General features: G+C 46.8%; 1 long non-coding RNA gene across 1 annotated transcript; it reads left to right on the top strand.

The window, feature by feature from the left end:
- Positions 1 to 5,949: 5,949 nt before the first annotated feature.
- On the top strand, positions 5,950 to 14,166 carry LOC139235320 (uncharacterized). Its single transcript, XR_011588455.1, has 2 exons — positions 5,950 to 6,073; positions 13,537 to 14,166. It is a non-coding gene; the product is annotated as an uncharacterized lncRNA (long non-coding RNA).
- The last annotated feature ends 333 nt before the right edge of the window (positions 14,167 to 14,499 follow it).

Genomic DNA, 14,499 nt, shown 5'->3' on the forward strand with positions numbered 1-14,499 from the left:
AGCCAAAGGTGGGCAGCGGAAACGTTAAAAGGACACCCTCAAAGCCTCCCTGATAAAGTGCGACATCCCCACTGACAACTGGGATTCCCTGGCCAAAGACCACCTTAATTCGAGAAAGTGCATCCGGGAAGTTGCTGAGCACTTCGAGTCTCAATGCCGAGAGCATGCAGAAATCAAGCGCAGGCAGCGGAAAGAGCATGTGGCGAACCAATCACACCCACCCCTTCCCTCAATGATTATCTGTCCCACCTGTGACAGAGTCTGTGGCTCTCATATTGGACTATTCAGACATCAAATAACTCACTTCAGGAGTGGAAGCAAGTCTTCCTCGATTCCGAGGGACTGCCTATGATGATAATGATGATGATGAGGAGGACAAGTCAGGTTCGATGCAGAGTAAAGCTCCCTCTACACAGTCTCACCAGACATTCCCAGGTAGGCACAGCATGGGTTATTAAAGGTTAAGTCTCCTTCTAGCCTGTCCCAAACACTCACAGGGTAGGTACAGCATAGGTTAGATACAGAGTTAATCTCCCTCTACGCTGTCCCATCAAACACTCACACAACAGGCACAGCACGGGTCAGTCAGAGAGTAAAGCTCCCCATAGATTGCTCCATCAAACACTCTCATTGCAGGTACAGCACGGGTTAGATACAGAGTAAAACTCCCGCTAGTCTCATTAAACATTCCCAGGGCAGGAACAACACGGGTTAGATCCTGAGTAAAGCTCACTCTGCACTGTCCCATCAAACACTCGGAGGGAAGATACAGCACAGGTTAGATAAGAGAGAAAAGCTTGCTCTACACTATCCCATCAAGAACTGCCAGGGCAGGTACTGCACAGGTTAGACAGCAAGGTTTAGGCTGGGTTTTCCAGAACTTGGGGCCTGGGCAACAGAAGGCACAGCCACCAATTATAATCAGGGATGCTCAGGAAGACAGATATCTCATGGGTGGGCGGGTGTCAGCGGTGGTTGTGGGGCTGGAGGAATTTACAGAGCTAGTGAGGGGCAAGGTCACGGAGGGATTTGAAAATAAGTATAAGAATTTTGAAATCAAGGCGTTGATCAACTAGAAGCCAATGTAGGTCAGTGAGCACTGGGGTAATGGGTGAGCTGGACTTGGTGCGAGTTAGGGCATGGGCAGCCGAATTTTGGATTAACACTAGTTTATGTAGAGTAGAATGTGGGAGAAGTGCATTGGAATAGTCAAGTCCAGAAGTCACACAGGCATGGATGAGGGCTTCAGCAGTGGATGAGCTGAGGCAAGAGCGGGGACGGATGATGTTACAGAGGTGGAAATAGGCAGTCTTAATTATGCTGTTGATATCTGATCAAATAACCTATTTCAGGGTTAAGTATGAAACCAAGGTTGCGAAAAGTCAGGCTCAGACAGAAGTTGGGGAGAGGGATGGAGTTTGTCACTCGGGAACGGAGTGTGTGGCAATGACAATTACAAATATCAGAATATTTCACAGGCTATCACGTGCAAAATGCATGGATGAGTTTTTAAAATTCAATCGGTTCCAAAAATGGGTTACAGAAAGTAACAGATTTCAAACCTTATGCAAGATGGTTCAATAAAGGGGTGGTTCAAAGGATTTCAGCTGAGTTTAAGGTGAGACACTGCAGTTAAGTCTACAACAACCACAACCCATGTACTCAAATGGAACAAGTTTGGGGTTTGATAGAAGGCGAACTAGGTGAGAAGTGATATAAGTTAGATTAATAAAAAGCACTAAAATGGAAGAGTCAGTAACAGAACATCAATTAGTCTCCTCTGATCATGGAGGAATCAAATATTCGACACAATGTGTTTGAAACAAAGCTAATGTATTCAACATTTATACACAATATTAATCTCCAGCTCAGGTATAGGCGTTATTAAGATCATCAGAAACAAACATGAGGTGCCTGAATGAACATGGTTCAGTGCCCAAAGCAATCACAGTAAATCCTGTTCGAGTCACAAATGCAGCCTTTTTGCTCAGCTCATTTAAAACTGAGATGAGGAGGAATTTCTTCTCTCAGAGTGTTGGAAATCTGTGGAATTCTCTGCCTCAGAGAGCAGTGGAGGCTGGGTCATTGAATATATTTAAGGTAGAGATAGCCAGATTTTTGAGCAATAAGGGAGTAAAGGGTTCCGGGGAGTGGGCAGGGAATCATAGAAACATAGAAACATAGAAAATAGGTGCAGGAGTCGGCCATTCGGCCCTTCGAGCCTGCACCACCATTCAATAAGATCATGGCTGATCATTCCCTCAGTACCCCTTTCCTGCTTTCGCTCCATACCCCTTGATCCCCTTACCATAAGGGACACATCTAACTCCCTCTTGAATATATCCAATGAACTGGCATCAACATTTCTCTGCGGCAGGGAATTCCACAGGTTAACAACTCTCTGAGTGAAGAAGTTTCTCCTCATCTCAGTCCTAAATGATCTACCCCTTTTCCTAAGACTGTGTCCCCTGCTTCTGGACTCCCCCAACATCGGGAACATTCTTCCCGCATCTAACTTGTCCAGTCCCGTCAAAATCTTATATGTTTCTATGAGATCCCCTCTCATCTTTCTAAACTCCAATGTATAAATTCCCAGTTGATCCAGTCTCTCCTCACATGTCGGTCCAGCCATCCCGGGAATCAGTCTGGTGCAGATTCAATAGTAACTTTCAAAAGGGAATTGGATATATACTTGAAATGGAAAACATTGCAAGGCTATGGGGGGAAAGGGCAGGGTCGTGGGACTAATTTGGACAGCTCTTTCAAAGAGCCGGCACGTGATTGGCTGAATAGCCTCCTTCTGTGCTGTAAAATTTAATGATATTTAAGTTGATGACCTAATGGTAGCATGTTAAAGTCCTTGGCTTTCCCTACAGATCAGTAACACTATCCTTGCAATAAAATGCAATGAGACACTGAAATGATCTTTTAAACACAAGCAGCTTGGCACCTGTACCAACACTTCGGTACCTGTAACTCGACACAAACACAGATCACAAACATTCTGCTGGGATGGTATGAGCTTGCTTATTTTGCATGTTACTTCTTCAGCCTTGCATCCCTTCACATTTCAGGGCAATTAGGTCCTCTTGCTGAGGGATGAAACCTATCTGAAAAAATTAATACATTATTTCGATGAGGTCTGCAGCATCAAATGGTCAAAGAGTGTTGATGAACCTTTGGCCACTGGAGACAAGAATAAGACTTTTTTTTTCAACACAGGGTTAAGTTGGACAATTCCTTTCCAGGACACTGCTCAGCTGTCTATCTGCATCGAGGTGCCATTGAGTGGTTGGTTGTACATCAGTAGACTAGTATCGTCATAATCAGAGCTCGATTTTTTTTTGTTAGATTTCCTTTTCGTTATTGACTCTTTGAACTAGTCGACATATCCACGTGGGAACATTTGGCTAACAACTCTTTTGAGGAAAACATAATAAATTAATCCAAGTGCCCCCCAATCTGGGGGACACTCCAAACACTTTTCACGTGCCCTTTTTTTTTGTGATTTTTGTGGGGTTTTTTTGTTGGTTTTTTTTGGGTAGTAAAACGATAATTTACAAGTGCCCCCTATAAAAGGGGAGGGGGACACTAAAACCCAGCAATTAAAACAAATTAAACTTTAAAACATATAAAATCAAATTAAAATTTGGTTGCCGGGGGTGACGATGCACTCCAGTCCCTCCGGTGCCCACCTCTCGCGGAAGGCCGTGAGCGTACCAGTGGACACCATGTGCTCCATCTCCAGGGACACCGTGGCCCGGATGTAAGCACGGAAGAGAGGCAGGCAGGCAGGCTGAACGACCCCCTCGACCGCCCGCTGCCTGGACCGGCTGATGGCACCCTTGGCAGTGCCCAGGAGCAGTCCTACAAGTAGGCCTTCGGACCTACCCGCTCCCCTCTGCACAGGGTGCCCAAAGATCAGGAGTGTGGGACAGAAGTGCAGCCAGAAATTGAGGAGCAGCTCATTTAAATAATGGAACAGGGGCTGCAACCTCGTATATTCACTTAAAACGTGGAACACAGACTCTTCCAGACCGCAGGAATTGCAGGCGGCCTGGGAGCCCATGAACCGACTTAAAAATTTATTGCACGGGCCTGCTCCGTGCACCACCCTCCAGGCCAAGTTCCCGATATATAGCGGGAGGACTCCTGCGTAGAGTGCACTCCATCGGGGACCCCCGCCTCCTCCGGATGGAAAGATGGTACGCCATGGCGTGTCCGGATGGCAGACGAGGATGGCAAGGTTGAGAGTGTGCAGGAGCAGCCCGTACAGGAAACCCCACCGCGCGGAATTGAAAGGCAAGGAGGGGATTTCCTCGAGGCGGCTCAAGTTGTGAGGCACCGGCTCCCGAGGGAGGTTCCGGGATTTGGCGCCGATGAGGAATTCCGTCCAGATGGGGGTTAGTTTGGACGGGATCTCCCCACGTGCTTGAGCCTCCTCGACACACCTAACAGAGTCAGGGCCCAGAGCTGCTTTTAGCGACTTGATGGCATCGGCCACGCAGTGAACGTCGGCCGAATTTAGGCGCCATGCCAGCATGTCTGGCGCCATCCAGCCTGCTCCTCCACCATCCAGCAGGTCCCTGACCATGGTCACCTCGCCAGCCACAGCCCTCTCGTCCGACTGCCACCTAAAACCTTGATCGTGGAAGTCCGGATTCCTGAGCAGCAACTCCTGCAGGACAGCCGCCACTCCAGCTGGTGGAGAGCTGCGCTTGGTGGAGAATTTGTTCCAACATTTGGCTAACAAGTCTGAAAAGAAAATGCCATCTGACTCAATCCTGACATTGGATCCTATTTTCCTTAAATGTACAAGGCAATTTCTTCACTGTCCTACCCTGTCCCCTCAAGGTGCTAACTCATGCTGGGGACAGTTTGACAGCACATGGATGCATTATGCTACTTTCCCAAGTGGCAATCCTTCAGTAAATGTCCGAAAGGAACTTGACCAGGGGTATCACAACCGAGTCCAAATTTGACAATTTTTCTTGCAAGTAGGGATCAGTGGATCTGGACGAAATTCTAGTTTCCTGAGTCCAGGGGCACCGAAACCAACTGTATCTCCAAACTGCTGTCTCAGACCAGCTAGCTCTGCAGAAAGCAATGATTGAACCTGGGACTATCTCGCCTCTTGGGCTCAGCTGCACACTAGCTATACCAACTACACCATCAGTGGAAACAAATAAGACAACTGTAAGAAGTAGTGAGGTACTGATGTCTGATTCTGTAATCTGTACAGCGAGACACCAGGTCTATTCTTGAGCACCCTTCTGCGCTCAAAGAAATGTCAACATTTTGCTTGAGCAACTCATTGATTGTTCTGTCTCACGCTTCAGAATAGCAGCTTAGAAGTCTGGTGTGGCTTTATGGTTTACATGGGTCCAGGCTTTGGCCTGGAGAAGGTTCTGTCTGTTAAATGTCGACCCATACAATTGGACTGAAATTGCTGTCCAATCATGGTTGAACAACTCTCAAATTGCTTTGCTCTTAGACCTAAATCGGCAATCAGCATGTGACTGATTGATACATGCCAGCAGCAATTCCACACCCATAGATTGGAGCTTTGCATTATTCTGCCCAGTGGTCAGAACATCTGTGCGAGTTCAGAAGCCCATAATAGTCAGAATACTGCAGGATATATTTCCACAATGAACAGAACGGAGAGAAACGACAGTCCCTTCCCAACTAACAGATGATACTTCTAGTCTTCAAACCTGAGCTTCCTAAAAAGTAGAGCTGAGTCTATGATCAGATCAGGCATGACCTTATTGAATGGGGAGCAGGCTCGGGGTTCTGAGTGGCCCACTCCTGTTCCTATTTCTCATGGTCATATGTACCCAGCATGCTCCGCGGGGGAGAATGTGCTGCACCCAGACTACAGGAGCTCAGTGCGCAGGCGCGGGCCTTGCTGTGTTTGGAGCATGCGCGGTGTGTGTAATGGCGGAGGAGACATGTTTTGGACAGGCTCCTCAGAAGTGACCTTTTTAGCGGGACGGAGCGGAGTAATGGACCAGCAGGGAGCCGGGGAGGCTTCATAAACAACCGGTGTCCACTGCAAGCCCGGAAGTGGGTGAGTTCGGGCAAGCGGGGGTGGCAGATGCTGCTTTGTCTTGTTTTTGCTATCTGTGCTGACACTAGAGCAGCTGATAAGGAGTGCGAGAGTAGGAGACAGAGGCCCAGAGACCAGCCCAACCAGTTGCAGACAAAGATAGAGGGTTTGAAATCGAGAGGTGACGTCGCAGCCAAGCTGGTAAGTGGTTGGCTGTTCGACTGGTAAGTATAACTCTCTTTTAGACTGACTTTTAGATTGGTTTAATTGGCAGCCAACCAATAAGTAGCTGTTTGGTGTTTAAGTAAATTTTAGTAAGTAAATTAATTTAAGGGTTAAGTCATGGCAGCAGAGCTCGGACACGTGTCATGCCCCTCCTGTGTTACGTGGGAAGTCAGGGACGCTTCCACTGTCCCTGACTACTATGTGTGTGGGAAGTGTGTCCAACTGCAGCTCCTGACCGACCGCATGACGGCACTGGGAAAAAGAGTGGGAGAGCTATAGTGATAGGGGACTCTACTGTAAATGGAATAGATAGGAGTTTCTGCGGACGCAACCGAGACTCCAGGATGGTATGTTGCCTCCCTGGTGCAAGGGTCAAGGATGTCTCGGAGCAGCTGCAGAGCATTCTGGAGAGGGAGGGTGAACAGCCAGTTGTCGTGGTACATGTAGGTACCAACGATATAGGTAAGAAGCGGGAAGAGGTCCTACAAGCTGAATTTAGGGAGCTAGGAGTTAAATTAAAAAGTAGAACCTCAAAAGTAGTAATCTCTGGATTGCTACCAGTGCCACGTGCTAATCAGAGCAGAGGGAGCAGGGTAGTTAGAATAAATACGTGGCTTGAGCAGTGGTGCAAGAGGGAGGGATTCAAATTCCTGGGACATTGGAACCAGTTCTGGGGGAAGTGGGACCTGAGCTGCAAGGAGGATGCTATCAGGCTGCAGATTGACTTGGATAGGTTAGGTGAGTGGGCAAATGCATGGCAGATGAAGTATAATGTGGATTAATGTGAGGTTATCCACTTTGGTGGTAAAAACAGAGAGACAGACTATTATCTGAATGGTGACAGATTAGGAAACGGTGAGGTGCAACGAGACCTGGGTGTCATGGTACATCAGTCATTGACGGTTGGCATGCAGATACAGGAGGCGGTTAAGAAATCAAACGGCATGTTGGCCTTCATAGCGTGGGGATTTGAGTACAGGGGCAGGGAGGTGTTAGTACAGTTGTACAGAGCTTTGTTGAGGCCACACCTGGAGTATTGTGTACAGTTTTGGTCTCCTAACTTGAGGAACGACATTCTTGCTATAGAGGGAGTGCAGCGAAGGTTCACCAGACTGATTCCCAGGATGGTGGGACTGACATATCAAGAAAGACAGGATCAACTGGGCTTGCATTCACTGGAGTTCAGAAGAATGAGAGGGGCTCTGATGGTTTTCGACAGGTTAGATGCAGGAAGAATGTTCCCAGAACCAGGGGTCAGAGTTTAAGGAGAAGGTGTAAGCCATTTAGGATCGAGTTAGTAGCAGAGTGCATGCGCGGCCATCTTGGTGCTGGAATGTTCGTGTCTGGAACTGAACCCAGCCAGAGTCAGCACCTTCAGGGCAGGGGCACCAGTGAGTGCAGAACTGAACCCAACCAGAGTCAGGACCTTCAGGGCAGGGGCACCAGTGAGTGTAGAACTGAACCCATCCAGAGTCAGGACCTTCAGGGCAGGGGAACCAGTGAGTGTAGAACTGAACCCAGCCACAGTCAGCACCTTCAGGGGAGAGGAACCAGTGAGTGCAGAACTGAGCCCAGCCAGAGTCAGTGCCTTCAGGGGAGGGGAACCAGTGAATGTAGAACTAGACCCAGCCACAGTTAGCACCATTATTGGAGGAGAGGGAGATGAAACCAGTGATTGTAGAACTTGACTCAGCCAGAGTCAGCACCATCAAGGGGGGAGGGGAGCCAGTGAGTGTCGAACTGTACGCAGCTAGAATTGGTGGGGAAAATTGGGAGTGGAGATGAAGCAGTCTATAACATAAGAATATAAGAAATAGGAGCAGGAGTAGGCCATTTGGCCCCTCGAGCCTGCTCCCCATTCAATAAGATCATGGCTGATCTGATCATGGACTCGACTCCACATCCGTGCCCGCTCCCCATAACCCTTTACTCCCTTATCGCTGAAAATGTGTCTCTCTCCACCTTAAATATATTCAAAGACCCAGCTTGCACAGCTCTTTGGGGCAGCTAATTCCATGGATTTACAACCCTCAGAGAAGAAATCTCAGCTTTAAATGGGCGGCTCTTTATTCTGAGACTATTTCCGCTAATTTTAGTTTCCCCTATGAATGGAAATATCCCCTCTGCATCCAGCTTGGCGAGCCACCTCATTATCATTAAGTTTCAATAAGATCACCTCTCGTTCTTCTGAACTCCAATGTGTAGAGGCTAAACCTACTCAACCTATGCTCAGAAATCAACCCCCTCATCTCTGGAACCAACCTAGTGAACTTTTTCTGAACAGCCTCCAATGTAAGTATATCCTTCCTTACATACGGAGACCAAAACTGTACGCAGTACTCCAGGTGAGGCCTCACCATTACTCTGTACAGTTGTAGCAGGACTTCTCTGCTTTTATACTCTATCCCCCTTGCAATAAAGGCCAACATTCCATTTGCCTTCCTGATTACTTGCCGTACCTGCATACTAACTTTTTGTGTTTCATGCACAAGACCCCCAAGTCTCTCTGTAATGCAGCTCTTTGCAATTTTTCTCCATTTAAATTATAATTTGCGTTTCTATTATTTCTGCTAAAGTGGATAACCTCACATTTTCCCACATTATACTTCATCTGCCAAATATTTTCCCTCTGACTAAACCTGTCTGTATCCCTTTGCAGGTTTTTTGTGTCTTCCACACAATTTTTGTAACAACTGCAAACTCGGTCCCTTCATCCAAATCATTAATATGGATTGTAAATAGTTGAGGACCCAGCGCCAATCCCTGCGGCACCCCACCAGTCATGTTTGCCAACTGGAAAATGACCCATTTATCCCGACCCTCTGTTTTCTGTTAGTTAGCCAATCCCCTATCCACGTTAATATATTACCCCCAACCCAGTGAGCTTTTATATTGTGCAGTAACCTCTTAGGTGGCACCTTATCGAATGCCTTCTGGAAATCCAAATACATCACATCCACTGCTTACCCCTTATCCACCCTGCTCGTTACATCCTCAAAGAACTCCAGCGAATTTGTAAACTTGATTTCCCTTTCATAAAACCATGTTGAATCTGCTTGAATGAATGATGCTTTTCCAAATGTCCTGCTACTGCTTCCTTAATAATGGACTCCAGCATTTTCCCAACGACAGAAGTTAGGCTACCTGGTATATGGTTTCCTGCTTTTTGTCTGCCTCCTTTTTCAAATCGGCAAGTTACATTTGCGCTTTCCAATCTGTTGGGACCGCACTAGAATCCAGGGAATTTTGGTAGATCACAACCAATGCTTCCACTATCTCTGCAGCCACTTCTCTTAAGACCCTAGGATGCAAGCCATCATGTTCAGGGGACTGTTCTGCCTTTAGTCCCATTATTTTACCTAATACTACATCATTAGTGATTGTATTACGTAACTCCCTACCGATAGCCCCTCGCTTATCCACTGCTGGGATGTTTTTAGTGTCTTCTACCATGAAGGACTCTTACTGTATTCTGTATTCTGTGCTAGCTTACTTTCATCATCTATCTTCCCTCTCAATCATTTTTTTAGTCGTTCTCTGCTGGCTTTTAAAAATGTCATAAACCTCTGGCCTCCCACTAGTCTTGGCCACACCGTATGCCTTTGTTTTCAATTTGATTCCTCCCTTATTTCCTTAAGTTAGCCACGGATGGTTATCCCTTCTCTTAGTCTCTCCTTCTCATTGGGATATATTTTTGTTGCAGGTAATGAAATATCTCCTGAAATGTCTGCCACTGCTCATCAACCGTCCCATTCTTTAATCTATTTTCCCAGTCCACTTTAGCCAACTCTGCCCTCATACCTCTGCAGTCTCCTTTATTTAAGCTTAGGACCCTAGTTTGAGAACCAACTTTCTCACCCTCCAGCTGAATTTGAAATTCAACCATATTATGGTCACTTATTCCAAGAGGATCTTTTAGTACGAGATCATTTATTAATCCTGCCTCATTACACAGTACTATATCTAAGATAGCCTGCTCCCTGGTTGGTTCCACAACGTACTGTTCAAGGAAACTATCCCGGATATACTCTATGGACTCCTCCTCAAGGCTACCCTGGCCAATTTGCTTTGTCCAATCAATATGAAGTTTAAAATCACCCATAAATATTGTCGTTCCTTTATTAAAAGCCTCCATTATTTCTTGATTTATACTCCGTCCAACAGTGTAGCTACTGCTTGGGGGCCAATAGACTCTGCCCACCAGTGACTTTCCCTTTATTATTCCTCATCTCCACCCAAACTGATTCAATATCTTGATCCTCTGAGCAAATATCGTTTCTCACTAACGCACTGATCTCATCCTTTATTAACAGAGCTATCCACCTCCTTTTTTTTCTGTCTGTCCTTCCGAATTGTCAAATATCCTTGAATATTTAGTTCCCAGTCCTGGTCACCTTGCAACCACGTCTCTGTAATGGCTATCAGATCATACCCATCTGTATCTATTTGTGCCGTCAACTCATCTATTTTGTTACGAATGTTATATGCATTTAGACAAAGAACTTTTAAATTTGTTTTTTTTACCTGTTTTTGCTGCTTTTTTCTTCTGTCCTTCAAACTCACTTTCTACATTTTTGCTTTCTAATTCCAGCTTTACTTCCCTACCTACTGAATCTATTCTCAGGTTCCCATTCCCCTGCCAAGCTAGTTTAAACCCTCCCCAACAGCACTGGCAAACCCCCCCACCCCCGGCGAGGATATTGGTCCCGGCTCTGTTGAGGGGCAACCCGTCCGGCTTGTACTGGTCCCACCTCCCTCCAGAAGCGGTCCCAATGCATCAGGAATCTAAAGTCCTCCCTCCTGTACCATCTCTCCAGCCACGCATTCATCTGCTCTATCCTCCTATTTCTGTACTCACTAGCTCATGGCACCAGGAGTAATTTTAAATATTACCTTAGACCATGTCACTGTTTATAATTACACATGACCCTGTCTCGGTTTATATTACATTCGACCCTGCCTCTGTTTATATTACACTAGACCCTGTCCCTGTTTATATTACACTAGACAGTATCACTGCTTACAAATAGAAGTATAGAGTACAAACGCGTGGATATTATGATGAACCTGTACAAAACACTGGTTCGGCCTCAACTGGAGTATTATGCCCAATTGTGTGCAACACACTTTGGGAATAATGTGAAGGCCTTGGAGAGGGTGCAGAAAAGATTTACGAGAATGATTCCAGGGATGAGGGACTTCAGTTACCTGGACAACTGGAGCAGCTGAGGTTGCAAGGGGGATGGAGTATAAAAGCAGAGAAGTCCTGCTACAACGGTACAGGGTTTTGATGAGGCCACACCTGGAGTACTGCGTACAGTTTTGGTCTCTGTATTTAAGGAAGGATATACTTTCATTGGAGGCAGCTCAGAGAAGGTTCACTAGGTTGATTCCTGACATGAGGGGGTTGACTTATGAAGAAAGATTGAGTAGCTTGCGCCTATACTCATTCGAGTTCAGAAGACTGAGAGGTGATATAATTGAAACATATAAGATATTGAGGGGGCTTGACAAGGTGCATTCAGAGAGGATATTTCCACTCATAGGGGAATCTAGAGCTAGGGGGCATAGTTTCAGAATAAGGGATTGTCCATTTAAAACTGAGATGAGGGGGAATTTCTTCTCTCAGGGTTCTAATTCTGTGGCATTCTTTGCCCCAGAGAGCTGTGGAGACCGGATCATTGAATATATTTAAGGCGAAGATAGATAGATTTTTTAGCGATTATGGGAGTAAAGTTTTATGGGGAGCGGGCGGGGAAGTGGAGCTGAGTCCATGATTAGATCAGCCATGATTTTATTGAATGACGGAGCAGACTTGAGGGGCAAATGGCCGACTCTCATTCTTATTTCTTATGTTCCCCTTAGAGCAGGGAAGATTGAGCGGAGATTTGATAGAGATGTTCAAAATCATGAGTGGTCTTGCCAGAGTAGATCGTGAGATACTGTTCCCATTGGCAGAAGGGTCGAGAACCAGAGGACACAAATTTGAGGTGATTGGCAAAAGAAACAAAGGCGACACAAGAAAAAACCTTTTTGCGTAGCGAGTGTTTAATATCTGGATTGCACGGCCTGAAAGGGTGGTGGAGGCAGACTCAATCACGGCTTTCAAAAGGGAGTTGAATAAGTACCTGAAAGAAAAACATTGGCAGGGCTGTGGGGTAAGGGTGGGGGAGTGGGACTAGCTGAGGTGCTCTTACAGAGAGCTGGCACGGGCTCGACGGGCCGAATGATCTTGTTTCGTGCTGTAACCATTCTCTGATTCTATGGTTCTAACTCTCTCAGCATAAGCCTCCATTCCCTTCTCCCTCATATGCTGATCGTAAGTCCATCGATACTGGAAACACAGAGAGACCAATCCAGAGCCGCTCTGTATCAGGGTGGGTGCTGGATGCGGAAGTCGCTCCCTGGCCTCCTGTGTGGATCGGTTTGATGCATCAGTTTGAGCTGGATTGGAGAGGGGGGAGAAGCTGCTGGGTTTAACCCCCAGTAACTCTGGGCCCAGTCGGGACCAACAATTTCCGATGAGAGACTATCAACGGCGGTGGATTCTAGGGGAGATTAGGTTGTGAAACAGACACTGCCCGCACAAGGTAGAAGCGTATTGTTTTAGGAACAAGTATTTCTACAGAGGCTTTCAATATACAGATTTGTTTGAATCCATTCTTAGGATGTGGGTGTCGCTCGTATGGCCAGAATATATTTCCAATTTCCATTTGCCCCTTGACAAGGTGATGGTGGGCCTTCTCGAACCGCTGCAGTCCGTGTGGTGAAGGCCCTCCCACAATGCTGTTAGGTGAGGAGTTCCAGGATTTTCACCCAGTGACGATGTAGGAATGGTGATATATGCCCAAGTCAGGATGGTGTGAGACTTGGAGGGGAATTTGGAGGTGATGGATTTCCATGCACCTGCTGCCCTGGTCCATCTAGGTGGGAGAGGTTGTGGGTTTGGGAGGTTCTGTCAAAGTTCTGGTCGAGTTACAGATGTTTAAATTCCCTCCCCATCGCCCTGCCCACCTCTCCCTCCTCCCATAGAGGCCAGAGTCTTGTGTAGGCCCAGACCGGGTGGTGGGTTCCCTTCCCTGAAGGACATTGGTGATCAGTTGGGTTATTATGACAATCCGGCAGCTTTCATGGTCACTTTTTCTGTTGGCGGCCGCACAAATAGCCAGGTTCATTCAGCTCAATTTCAGAACCTGCCTTTGTGTTTTTATGGGTTCTCTCTCACCCACCCTTTTTTCTGTTTGAAACTCACTTTACAGGTTATTAAAAGGAGAAGATTTGTCGACCAGAGGCTCAAACCAAACATCACATTAAGATATGACGGAGTCACTCAATTCATCGGGAATGGAATATCATCGGCCTTTGACCATGGAAGCAAAAAGCACTGTTCAGAGTGGGGAGAAATGGTACACGTGCTCTGCATGTGGACAAGGCTTCAGCCGATCAGCCAACCTGGAGAGACACAAGTGCAGTCATACTGGGGAGAAACTGTGTAAATATGGGGACTGTGGGAAATGTTTCAAGCTGGAAACACATTGGCGAGTTCACACTGGGGAGAGGCCATTCAGCTGGTCCGATTGTGGGAAGGGATTCACTTGGTCAGCCGACCTGCTGATACACCAGCGAGTTCACACTGGAGAGAGGCCGTTCACCAGCTCCGAGTGTGGGGAGGGATTCACTCAGCCATCCACCGTGATGAAACACCAGAGAGTTCACAAGTGACTGCAGGGGTGGGATTCTGCTATTATTGCTGCTGTTAATCACATCCCGACTGAACCATGTTCATTCTGACAGTTGAGGTTTGTTTCTGCTGATGCTAATAACTCCTGTAACTTGACTGGAGTTTAATATTTGCGATATAGACAAATAAATTAGTGTTGCTTTCAACATATTGCTGTGGATTTTTGTCTTTACCATGCGGGAGTGTTTAGCATCACCTGGCTGGAGCTCAGTGAGGACAATCTGTGGGGAGGATTGTATGGGGGGAGAACTTCAGCATGGGCACAGTCCTTCAGGATCACACTGAGAGGGGCAAACGGCACTTTGGTCTTTCTCATCACACTTCACTGTCAGCAAAGTCACCGAGCGGGGTAATCTTGATGGTGTAAGGTGCGGATGATATCCACCCAAGTGTGTTTAAAGAGATGGGACGGGTGCTCTGTTAGCCCCTTGCCCATATCTCCAACAGCTCAGTAGAATCATGGGTTGTTCCCTGAGATTGG

Source organism: Pristiophorus japonicus, chromosome 23 (genome assembly GCF_044704955.1).
Source record: "Pristiophorus japonicus isolate sPriJap1 chromosome 23, sPriJap1.hap1, whole genome shotgun sequence".
In the NCBI taxonomy this organism is placed as follows: Eukaryota; Metazoa; Chordata; class Chondrichthyes; family Pristiophoridae; genus Pristiophorus; species Pristiophorus japonicus.